The sequence below is a fragment of the Mus caroli genome, chromosome 2, assembly GCF_900094665.2.
Source record: "Mus caroli chromosome 2, CAROLI_EIJ_v1.1, whole genome shotgun sequence".
NCBI lineage: Eukaryota > Metazoa > Chordata > Mammalia > Rodentia > Muridae > Mus > Mus caroli.
In genome coordinates this window covers 4,160,112-4,173,180 of record NC_034571.1, presented here as the reverse complement: position 1 = coordinate 4,173,180, position 13,069 = coordinate 4,160,112, and positions in this window count along the sequence as shown.

The following is a 13,069-nucleotide window of genomic DNA, read 5'->3' as shown; positions in this document are numbered from 1 at the left end:
ATATTATGCAAACTTTAAATATATACAATGAAATAACTTGAGATTAATGCTCTTTAAGCAAGGCACCAAGATGAAAGAACAATTTAAACATGCTAAGCATTATATATACAAAACCAGCTTGAGCTTCTTGGAACCCTGTATCCTAAAAAAAATTAAGTAAGTGAATGAATAAATGAATACAAAATTTAAATCCTATCTTAACATAAAACAAAACTATCCTAAAATATCAGAGAAATTGGTAATTTTATATATTCTGACAATAAAACTTTAGATTTTTTCCAATTATAAGGATTATTTAAAACAGTATTATTTTCCCTTTTAAATGGAAAATTATATTATAACTTGAAAAATATATCCATATTTTTATTTAAGTATTAGTAATAAAATACTTATCTTTCTTATACTTTATTTAATATTTATATGTAAATTATTTATGTAATATTTTATATAATAAATTCTTAATTCTTATAAGTAATAAAATATTTAATTAGCATTAAAAGTAATAAAAATAGAAACTACTAATTATCCCCAACCACTGTCTTTCTATTTCTTTGACTTAGTGTTACAACCCAGAAGGACTAGCATAAATTTTCATTAAAGTTTTCCTGCCTGAGACAAGTCAAAGAGCTTTTATCTCAAAATAGTGCCAAAAATATAATTTCTTTGTAGACATACATTGAAAAGGTGCCTCAAAATAATGCCAAAAATCCAATCTCCTTGCATGGCTATATTGAGAACAAGTCTAGAACATTCACAAATGATGTCGGGACAAGCTGTTGATGCACAATATGGTAAAATGTCATGTTAGGGGATGTCACAACTTAATCTCTGTGGATGTAACATGTATATATTCCAGATTTCAGGTGCTGGCTATAGTGCCCTTAAAATAAAGAAAGTCAGTTTAAATGGGGAAGTATTTATGTGTTCCTGACTAAGTAATCCTGAGCTGTTTGGTTTTGCAGTGACAGTGAACTACACAACCACCATTCTCCTCGTTCTTGCCAACTGTTTGATGCCCTGCCCTCCCCCAACATTGATCATCTTACTCTACAGAGCTTCACATTTTACATTATATTGATTATAACATATGTGAGTGCTCTGGTGATCCAGAGGTCCTGGTAAGGTACTTGACATACCAGGTAGGACACAGGTGCCTATGGAATTCACCCTACACTTTCATAACATTTCTAAGATTCTGTTAATCTGTGTCATATTGTGATATCTTATCAGACCAACCAAAACAAGGCCAGTTGCTGAACTGTACACTCTTTATTACCCAGAGGGGAATACCGCTGCAGACTTCTAGAGCTTCTTTGTATTTTTGAGGCAGCATATGCCATATCTATGCATGGTATTTTGATCCCCTCACTGAGGGACTAGGAAGGCTGCCAATTTTTGTGCATATAGTAAAACAGAGAATTTTCTGACAGATCCTGATTTTATGACTTGTCAGATTCAATGATGCTGGTAGTGCCTATAATAGGTAAAGTGCTATGTAAAGCCTCCAGTAATCTTCAACAGATAAGTCACTACACAGAACACTAGAGTAATAAACAAGTTATTGCCTCGTGTTTATAAAGCTTCTCTTAGCATGCTGCCTCATCCAATAGACAGTGAGTCCATAGACATGGCACATATGTAATAGGCTTGATAGAGTTACTTTTACCAGGTACAGTCACAGTCAATCATACAATAATAATTTGTCCTGAGTATGTCCAAATGACTCCTGAAATACTTTAAGAATTTGTTCTGCATAGGTTCGAATGACTCCTGAAATTATAAAAAGAAATATACTAAGCTAAGGTCTCCTAAAACAATAAGGAAAAGAAGAAAGGAAGGAAAGACTAAGTCTTGGATTACAAAATAGCCTAGCACAATAAGGTAGTAAAAAAGAGAATAGTCTGATGTTGTATGGCATCTCTGTCTCAGGAATAACATGAAGAGCTCTGTTCAATGAGCATGTTCTTTATATGATTATAAGCAGAAGTCTTGGTTGGTCTTTTTAGAGAGAAGATAAAGAAACCTGAGCGGGCGGAACTACATTAATATCTGGTCAGAAACAATAACTTGATTATTAAGAGCCTGGAAACCACTAGACTGAAAAACATAGAAAGGACAAAAAGCCTTCTACTGTGGACTCCAGTAAGTTAGTTACCAAGCTACCAGATGTAGCGATACTCAACTACTAGGGAGGAGAGAGAAGCTGGGAGAGTGGTGAAGACTGGTGGCCCTTTGATTTCACCTCTGACATGGTGGCAGTAGTTATAATGACAAAGACAGAGCCTATACATTAGTTCAATAACCCTGGTTTTCTGGAAACAATGTTCTGCATCTGAGCTTTTCATGCAGTCAACAATAGAGACCAAACCTGGTTCTTAATATGATACTGTAATGCAAAGAGATGAGCCAGCCACTTGGTGGAAACCCTGTTACACCAAACCTGTTAAAATCCACAGGTGCCTACAGAACATAACTGTGAAATCAATGACCCATTTTATGGCAAACTTGATGAGACAATGGATTCCATATTTCACGTATGGATGAGCCTGTTTTTAAGCTCTCTAGTTTGGTTCAGCAATCAATTTCTTTATCCCTTGGACCTAATGCTTAATAAGACTTGATCTGTGAATTACCCAAACACAAATGCACTTCACAGTTATTACAAAAAATGCTGATAAATTTTTGTCTTTGAGGGAGCTACATGTACTTAGGAGCAATGAATATCATCACGTTCTTGTAGAATTTTGAAGCAAGTATCACTTAACCTATGGATTGACTTGAAGAATTAAATCTTTACACTAATGAGCCTATGGGTTCAACAACATGACTTATTTCTTTATAAATTTGAATTTTCCTGTAAGCAGCCCTAAGTGATTTTCTCCATTCTTGTCTTAGAGTAGACTCTCTTCTTGTGAAATTGACAGTCCCATTATTTTTTGTCGTGTTTGTTCATGTATGGAAATGACAATTTTATATGAATGCTATCCCGCCTTGATCTCCAAGCACCTTTCTTTTTCCTTTGCACATGTTTAACAGGCAAGCACCACTCTTAGGAGTAAGATTGATGTCTAATTCTCCTAATCCCACACCTTTCTTTTCAATGTTTCAAGTCTAAGGGCTTTGCTTTAAACGAATGTGAAATGCTGTGCTCATGGTGTTGCATTAAGCAATTGTTAAGAATTCTTTTATTATAGCGTCATCATTAAACGTCCTTACAAGCTACCTTTCATTAGATAGCAGTGACATGTTTTCTTTTTAAAAATATAAACAGGTGCTGGAATGAATTTAATTTATATTAAAATTATCATATACAACTATTTTCAAATCAATTAATGCGGTGACTACTTAATCATTTTATTCAGTGTTGGATTTGAACGTTTTGGACCTCAGGTAATGATTGATATAGGTTGTAGGATGTCTTAAAGAGTAATTTTAATATTTATCATCTTCTGAGAAAGAATAAAATTGGAATAACTATCTCCTTCAAAGTTTTATGGAATTTAGTGGCAAAGAGATTTGGGGTAGATGAATTTTTAGTGAAAGTGTCTTTAATACTTTTATTTTCATAGTCATTATAAAACTATTTTGGTTTGACATTTCATCATTAGCATGTGAATCATTCATGTGCCTTTAAAATTTTGCAGATATAGTCTAGGTTTTCTAATCAATTAGCATTAAACTGTTCATAGATTCTCTTGGCATTCTTAAAATCCCTCATTCTAATTATACTCTTTATTGCTTGTATTGTTCCTGTATGAGAAAATTATATTTTATTATTCATCTTTAAATATGTATGTTTTATTTTCTTTCTACTTGAATGGTTTCTAATTTTTTATTTATTGCCTTCTCTACTTTTTGTTGCTTGCTAATCTTCTAGCATAAATGCTTCAAATACTATAAAATTTCTACTCAATTTACAATACTATGTTCAACATGTTTTGATTTATTTCATCTACTCAATATCAATTTTATTTCAATTACTTCCAATTATTATTTTATTACGTTTTTCTCATAAGTTTAGACACAATTTATTGAGAAATAAATTTAATTGAAAAGTATAGGAATTATGTGAAAATCATTGCATAATTTCACAATAGTAAAAGATTTTCACAACATTATGAGGAGAAAAAAAAACAGGGCACCTTAAAGTTTGAAATTTACAAAGAAGAAAGTTTTCTATAGTATTTAGTTATTAGAAAACTCCTATAACCCCCAAACAACCAAGGCTGTTCCCAAGACTATAGATTGCTCTCCATAAACTGTTGTCAAGCTCCATTGATAGAGAAAACACCTTGAACAACTCATTGAACATGGAGAATTGGAATTGGTGCTTAGATACCTTTATACCTATGTTCTAGTATCTTTGATATAGAAAGGCATTCTTTATGCTACTAAACAAGAAACATAAACACCAACAAAGCCACAAAACCTTTGATCTAAAATACTGTCCTGCTTACAAGATATATTAGTACAGTGGTAGTTCAAAGATTATGGGAGTATCAGGCCAGTACTTCAGGCCCCCTCCACCAATGGAACCCATACCTGACACTACTTCAGTGACTAAGAACCTGAGACTAAATAGCCCATGGACTTAGGGTAGAAGCAAATACTACTGCTCTTTTAAAAATAAATAAGATGAATAAAATGACTACTAATGACATTCTGCAATAACTAGAGATCAGTGCCTTCCTCTTCCATCATCAGAGAGGCTTCCACCTGCAGCCATTGGGAGCAAATACAGAGACCCCCAGCACCACCAGACATTATGCAGAGAGTAAGAGACCTTGGAACACTCAGTCCTAAATGGGATGTTTCCATAAAATATTTCCCCTGAGTGTACAGGGAACTTTTATAAAGGGTGTAAGAGCCAGAGTGCATGGAAGGCAAGAAGAAAACAAAGCCCTATGTGACAATATGGCCTCTTAGAGACTGAGGCAGCATGTACATAGCCTACACATATCTGCATCAGTTAGAGTGCTAAAGAAAGAAAAAAATACACACATGCCCATCACTAATCCAGAAACATTTCCAAATGATAGCCACGTTCAGATAAGAATTTAGTTTTCTCCAATGGAGTCTTAATGGAGTTACAAACTATTCTTATGGGTAGGTTGCGTGGCCAGCATTAGATAGCAAAGAGAAGGCTTACTCAGTCTTTGGAGTTACTTGCCTGTGAATGATGTATCAGAGCTTTACCTGTTGTTAATTTTTTTATTTTATTCATGTATGTTTTCTTCCCCCCACCTCCCTTTTTTTTAACCACATAGGTACTTTGCATATATATTAAGACTTTCATTTTATTGTTCTTGTGCGGTTCCTAAATAGTAGGTCTCTGTTTCTTGTACCTTCTCTTGGGCCATTTCCTTCTGTTTGTTTTGCCCAGTTCTGATGTGTTAGCTTTGTTTGATTTTATTATGTATTATATTATATGAATAAAATTATATTATTATATTATCATCCCTTAGAAGCCTGTATGTTTGTTTGTTGGTTTGTTTGTTTGTTTGTTTGTTTGTTTGTTTGTTTGTTTTAAATCAGACAGAAAGGCGGTGAACCCAGATGAGAGGGTAGTAGAGAGAAACTGGGAAGAGTAGAGGGAGGGGAAACTGTAATCAGGATCTATTCTGTGAGAAAAACTCTATTTTCCAAAAAAGGGGGCAAAGGAAACTCAGAATAATATTTATAAAACATAAGTCCATTTTCACCAACATAACAAAAGCTATGGCAATCCAGAAACTCAAACAATTATTCTAATAGAAAACTGAACAAAATGATGGAGCAATTTCCTAAAGAGATAGATAAATGGCTGGAATTAAAGGCAGAATATTTTTAGCAAATTACAAATCAAAATTTTTGTAGTTGATTTACCCCAACTAGTAATATTGTAAAATGAAAATATTTAAGTGAAAATTATGTCACATGTCATATGTTCTTATGACAAATATCAGGGCAGTTTATAAAAATTGATGTTATTATCTTATTAGGCATCGCAAATATTTTCATATATGAGGAGGAGACATTACTACAAGTCTACTTACTTTAATAGTCTCTGGCTCATTGTGACCATCTATATCTGCTTAGGAGGCTGAAGGAAGTGTCATGAATTCAAGGGCAACCTTGTCACTACACACATAAACAATACACATGCAAATACACAGGTTGAAGGTTCTTTATTTCTTCCATTAGTCTTTAAATACTGAGTTTTTCAAGAAACTCGTCCATTTTTATTGCTTTGTTGTAGCCTTTGAATTGTAGATCAGGTTTTACTCTGGTAAGATCGGAAAGAAATGCATCATTTTTCTCATCAGTCTTCAGATGTACTAAGAGTTGATTGTTATGGTCCAGGCTATGACATATCTGTGACCATTTCATAAGCACCTCAGAAGAAGGATTGCTGGGTTTAGTATTAGAAGTCAGATCCTTATGCCCACACTGCTTTCTTCTTTTCATCCAGTCTATTTCAGAAAGAACATTCAAGATTGGCAACTCTTAACTGAATTTTCCTATTTCTTCATCTCTGTCAGTTTTAGACATATTTTCAAGGTGCTTTTATGTAGGAATGTTTGGTTGTTTTGTTGAGTTTATACTTTGGGGAATACAAAATCTTGCCTTTTTATTTTTATTGGTGTGCCTTACCTTTAAACCTACATGTTTGGTTACAATCCATTTTCCATCGGTTGTAGGTGTCTTGTGTCATTCCTGAAGTGAGCTGTTCTCACTAGATCTTTCAGTGAATCTCTTGTTGGTTTCTTTTTCTTGTATCTTACTTTTTCATATCATCTGGCAATATCTGCATTTTAGTTGGCATGCATGTGTGATAGCTAATCTTGGCTGTCAATTTGAAATGCTTAGGAAGTGGGAATCTAGATTGAGGAATTGCCTCCATCAGACTGGCCTGTGAGCATGTCTGTAGGCTATTTTTTTTATTACTAATTGATATAGGATGGCCTAGCCTACTGCAGGTAGTAAGCTTGGGCTCTGTGAGAATGCTAGCTGAGTATGAGCCTGGGGGTAAGCCATTAAGGAGCATTTCCAAGTGGTCTTTGTTTCAGTTCCTGCCTCCAAGTTTTTGTCTTGAGTTCCTGGCCCGTTTTTTCCTTGATAATAAACTATGGCCTATAAATTGAAATAACACCTGTCTTTCTTGACTTGCTTTTGGTCATGGTGTTTTATCACAATAAAGCCAACCAGGACAGCTTGGGTGTAGTCACTGGAATATTTGGATATTAATACTTTCCTTCTATTTGCCCTGTCTTTTGTTGTCCTATGGTTTCTTTTTGTTACCTTTATTTTGATTAAATAAGTTTGTTTTATCTTGACTATCCTCATGTGTAAAGTAGAATAAAGATTGCTGGTTATTGTGAATGATCTGCTACAATAAGTAAACATGGATCCATGAGTTTTATTTTGTTGAGTTTTGTCCCAGTGAGATGAAATTTCCTAGCATGGCTACCAGATGTAGGCCAAGCTAGTTTTGGGTGTTTATAAAAGATGACTCATTTCAGATGCCCTAACCTCTCAATTTACTGATTTATCAGCCCAGTGCCTAGTGTATTAACAATGGCCTTCCACTCTGGTTAAATTGGAATATCAGTATTTCCTAGCTCAGTGAACTTTTAATTTCCACTCTTAAGCTGGTGCCTGCTACAGTAGGCTGATGAATGCAGAAACCCTTCCCGCCCCCCAGCTTCAGCTAAGAACTCGTCTGCCATCTTCGGAGTTCCCTCCCTGTGGCCTCCTTCTTTCTAGTAAACCTCACCTACTAATTTCAGCTTTTAGGTAATTTGGAACTCTCTGTCTCTTCATGTCATGGGGACTGTAATGCCTTCCTTGAGCTGGTTTACCTCCTCATGCTGAATACAAGGCTCTGCCATTGAAGCTGAGATGCTTGTGAGATGCGCCTTCTCTCTATTCCTGTTTTCAGGATTGACAGTTCTCAGCTCTGCACTTCTATTTGGATGTTTTATGTATTTGCCCCATGTTATGCTACACAACTGGGACAGAAATGCTGCACTTGGTCTCTGAATCATGTTGAGATAGTGGAATGTCAGCCCCAATTAAAATAGCTTCTCTTTGGTTCTACATTACATCTTGTCATAGCAGTTATTAATTTTGTCCATTTTCTTTGAAAATGGACAAAATTAATGGTTCCTGAAGCAGTAATTTTATATTATTAGGGAATAGTTGGAATTTTTCACATATTTTCTCAAACATATTCTATATTAATGAAAATCAGAGTACACCTCAAGCAACATATTGTGGATATGAGTTTTGAGTTCTCAGATATCAGATTTTGATTGAAATTGCTTTTATTAAATAGTAAGAATATAAATATATAGGATTACCCTTACAAAATAATTTAAATTGACTGTATAATATTAAATAGCATTTATATCATATGTTAATATTTAATAACATTTATACATTATTCTAATATCTTATATATATCATTAAAATATCACTCACGACATCAAAGCATATTCCATTCAATTTCATGGTTACTTCAGAGTTACAAGACAATGCTTGCATTTCTTTTTCATGAGTTAACTTTTTTTTCTATCTGTCAAAACTGCTTATAGGTAGATTCTCTTAACTGTTACACATAGATGAATATATTATCTGTGAAGAGGAAGGACAAGTTTTTAGAGATTTTTCTTCCTATATAAACTATAGATTGTTTATTTTAACCTCTTCCACAAGGATAATCAACCCCCCCTTAAGTTTATCTCTGGCCTAGTAGGAATGTTTGAGATTCTACTTTTAATATGATACCTGTCATAAAATTTGATAAATGCCCTTCACTGTGTTAAAGTGGGCTTCAATCATCAATATTTATGAAGAAATTATTTTGCCTAGGGATTTCTTTACAGTGTGCTTAGATTGCCCTCTTCTAGGCATGATAGATAGATAGTAACGATGAGGCATAGGAGCAAACTTGCCCACTTTGCTCCCTCAGGTGTGGTGATGGCTCCTTTTGAGGGCCCCCTTCTTCACTTAAGCAGCTTTGTTCTTGTCTTTAAGATGTTACTTCTATTTGGTAACCATCTTGGTACCTCATGCAATAGCTGAGACTGTTGTTCATACATCAGGCTCCACTTTCCGGATGCCACCATTCATTGCTCACTCCTGCTGCTGCCTGAGAACTTCTCTTTGCTCCACCAGCATGTAAGAAACAGTGTCTTCTTTCTAGGTATATTACCCATGAGAGGACAGCATTGAACTAATTAGTTACTTAATATTGTTGAACTAATAACTAATCACTTTCTATACTTGGTATTTACTTTTAAGGCTAAGGTAAAGAATTCAGTGATTTTGTTTTCAGGCCAAAACTATAATTCTACTTCAAGCCTGATTTAAGAAATTGAATGTATTAATGACACATCAGGTATGATACATATAAAAATATAAATATTTGTGTTGAGAAAGTTATTAAATATACCATTTCTACTTCTCTCTGTGAGGGCCTAAGCAATTACTGCCCAATTTCCCCTTCTAAAAGGCTGTCCCTCTCATCCACAGAGAACCAGGTTTCGTCTTATAAACAGTATGCAGTTGAGCGCATTTTCTTCTTTCCTGCTGTTTGAGAAGCTGAAGTTCATTGCCTTTACTTATATCAGGTTTGCATGCAACATTGCGGAATCATTGTGAATTAATTAGATTCCATGTTAATTTTTTGCTTTTTCTGTTCTTATTTTTCCTCCTTTCTAAAAAAATGAAACTTCACCTTCTACTTTCAGGTTATGGTTCCTTGTGAAGTACCCTAAGGTGTTTTGAACAGAACAACATTTCTCCAGGTTGATATGTTATGAAAATAAGTCTCGCCAATTCAACTTCTTTGGTTGTGGACAGATTTTTCTCCCAATAACATGTGCTATATGTCTGGTTCACCCAGGTCACTGGCTCTTCTTTGCATCTATAGTAAACAAACAAATAAACACACCAAAAAGCCCAAACTCCCACCAACTTCTTAGAAATTTAGATGTGACATATTTCCTCAGATTTTTATTGGCATGTTCATTTAAGCCTAGCATGCCTACATTTTGACTGAATTACTTATAAAAAAAAATAAATATTTTTTCTGTAACAGCATGTTTGTCTATTTTACAGCAGTAATCAAGGAAGGGTTCTGTTTTGCTTTAGTTTGTTCTCCCCCCCCCCCCAAGAATGGAAATTCTAGAAACTTGTATCCTGATGTAGTTAGCAGAGTAGAAGAGAAGAGTTTAGTCAGCATTATTGATTATGAGTTTTTATCTAAATAGTCAAATATTTAGGGTTCTCTGTCTTCTGAAAAAAAAAAAAACACTGTGAAAGCTACTAACTAGATGACAAACATAACTGAGAGTCATGGTCAGCTATACTTGTTGAGGTGACTTTAAATTAAAAGAAATTTCTTCCCAAAAAAAGGACATTTTCAAGACTCAAAAATAATCTTATTCAGCCATTGTTTCCTCTGATTTTCTTTATTGGTTTGGAAAAATTAGATATCATAGTCTACTTTGGTCACTAAATAGAGAGAATTTTAAGGTCTCTGGTAGATCCTGAAAGCAAAGAGGATATTGAAACTGATAGAATTATGGATTTTCCTATATACACATCCCTAGCATAAAATTAGTTAATAAAAGAGGACAAAGAAAGAGTTTAATCATGCCTAGTAGCAAGATAGAACAATTATAATAATTACTATAATAAAAACTATTTTAACCATTTGAATTGTTAATTTCTGGAATTTTTTATTTAATATCTTTAGATCATTGTTGACTGTGATTTACTGATATTCCCCAAATCAAGCTATATATAAGGGGGAGTAGGTTATGTCAGTTCTGGTAAGTGTAGAAAATCACGGCTTAGGAGAAATCACTTTGCCCTAAAAAGCAATTTCTTACCAACAGCTTGAAAAGAAATTCTGAGTTTTGGAATGAAGTGCTATATTCCTTTGCTAAAGTTCCAAAATAGCACATCTTTATATTCAGCCTTACTAACAATATCAGGAAGCAGAAGCTGAGTGGAGCAGAAGCACGCTTCCGAGCATCTGCTGGATGGGAGGGATAGTCTTCCTTTTCAATCAGTGGATTAAGATTCTACTTTAAGGAAATTCATAACCCACAGCTAAGAGTCAAGTCCTAAAACCAGGGCAGACTATGGTTGGTTCAGACCAGTATTGATGACTGCTTCACACACTCTCTGAAACACTGTGAGTGTTTAAAGAGAATGACTAGAAAAACAACTTGGTGCTATCAAATAAACGAGCTTGACAACTACAACTAGAATAAACAACAACAGCAAAAAAGAATGCTGGGGGTGTATCCCATTCCTGATTACTTAGACACAAAAAAACCAATTCCTCAGCCACGCAAGAGGCAATAAAATTTCTCCTTTAAAATGATACAAACAGCCCCTGCCACACTGCACACCATACCCTTACCTATTATTTCATATACACTTAGAATCGTCTCTTTTGTGTGAATTTGCTTTTGTCCAGTATTCTGAGTGAAATTCCAGTGGCCAGTTTTACCAGATACTGAACATTTCTATAAGCCGTTTTGTACTTTGTTTCTGTTTTCAGTCCGACAGCTTACAATGTCCTCTCCTTGTGTCTTGTGTATCTAGATCTTAATAAAATGCTATCACACCCCATGCATCACATACAGCCAACACCAGGGACACAAAGATTACTCATTCAGGCCACATGCACATGGGGTACCTTTTACTTTACAATTAAATTTAATCTGAAGGCAGTTTGCTTTCAGCCTGTTTCCATCTCTGTGTGATTATGGCTGCAGGAGGAAATGACCTATGGACGTTTATCAGCCTCTGTTCTATTCTAGACCAAATATCAGTTTTCCTTTTGATTTCTTTATAGCCTAAATCACTTAGAGTGAAATTGTCTGCAGTACTCTTTCTACCTATTCTAAAAATATCCACTTGTAAAAATCACCAGAGAATCAGAAGTTTGGTATTTATCTGTGTCTACCTGTGTTCAAAAATCATATATTTTCATAAATTAATAAAACTGATCTATAACCATGAAGATGTGGTTTAAAAAACCATGAGTGCGAATAATAGACTATTTTTATGTCAAGGCTGAGATGAATATGTCCATGCTATATGGTTTATAGGGTTTAATTATGATAGCTTAGTGGTACATGAACATGAAGACTTTCTCTGTCTTCTACTGAAGGAAAAATGTATTAGTGACTATTATCATTAAGACATAATATCATGCATTAGGCAGTACTCCAAGGTCCAAAAGGCCCAACAATAGAACTGCTCTTCTCATTTCCCTCATTGATGCTGAGTGCCTTTGGGAATGAACATTTAAATAATGTTTGACTTTGAAATAGGTTCTCACTGTGTAGCCCTACTTGCCTTCAAGTCATTATGTTGTTCAGGCTTCTTTTGAACTCATGATCTTCTTTTTTGGGGAATATAGGCATCCACCACCATGCACAATTTTAAGAATTTTCGTTAAAATACATCCAGGCCAGATGTGGTTCCACAAACCTGTAATACCAGCACTCGGGAGGCAGAAGTAGGAAGATCAATAGTCAAGGCCATATTCAACTACATGGCCAGTTCAAGACCAACCTGGAATACATTAGAACTCCTTATCTAAAAAACAAGCAAACAAGCAAGATCTGCCTGAAAGCTAGATATTCCTGTAATCTACACACTCCAAAAGCTGAAGTTTGACTCTCAGCAGTTAGAGACAGCCTAGGCTACACTGACATCTTTCTCAAGAACCAAGAATGATATGGAAGTCTAATAGATTTCCAGCAAGCTTCTTTGGTGTTTAAGACACATTTCTATGATTTTTTAGCCCCATTGATGTCTTTCACCACCCACAATTTCCTAATTCAGTAGGAATTTATTTTTGAAATAGATATGTTTTCAGCAGGGCTACATGAAATGCAATATATTTTTAAATCTCACCCCTACAGCATCAACTGACGACTTCAGAAGTGACAGGATAAATACCTACTAGAATTATATTTTATGATTTTTCTAAGACCAAGAGAACCTTATCTCAACAGAAATGTTCATTCTTTAAACTTCAGTGCCAGGACTTTTAAAG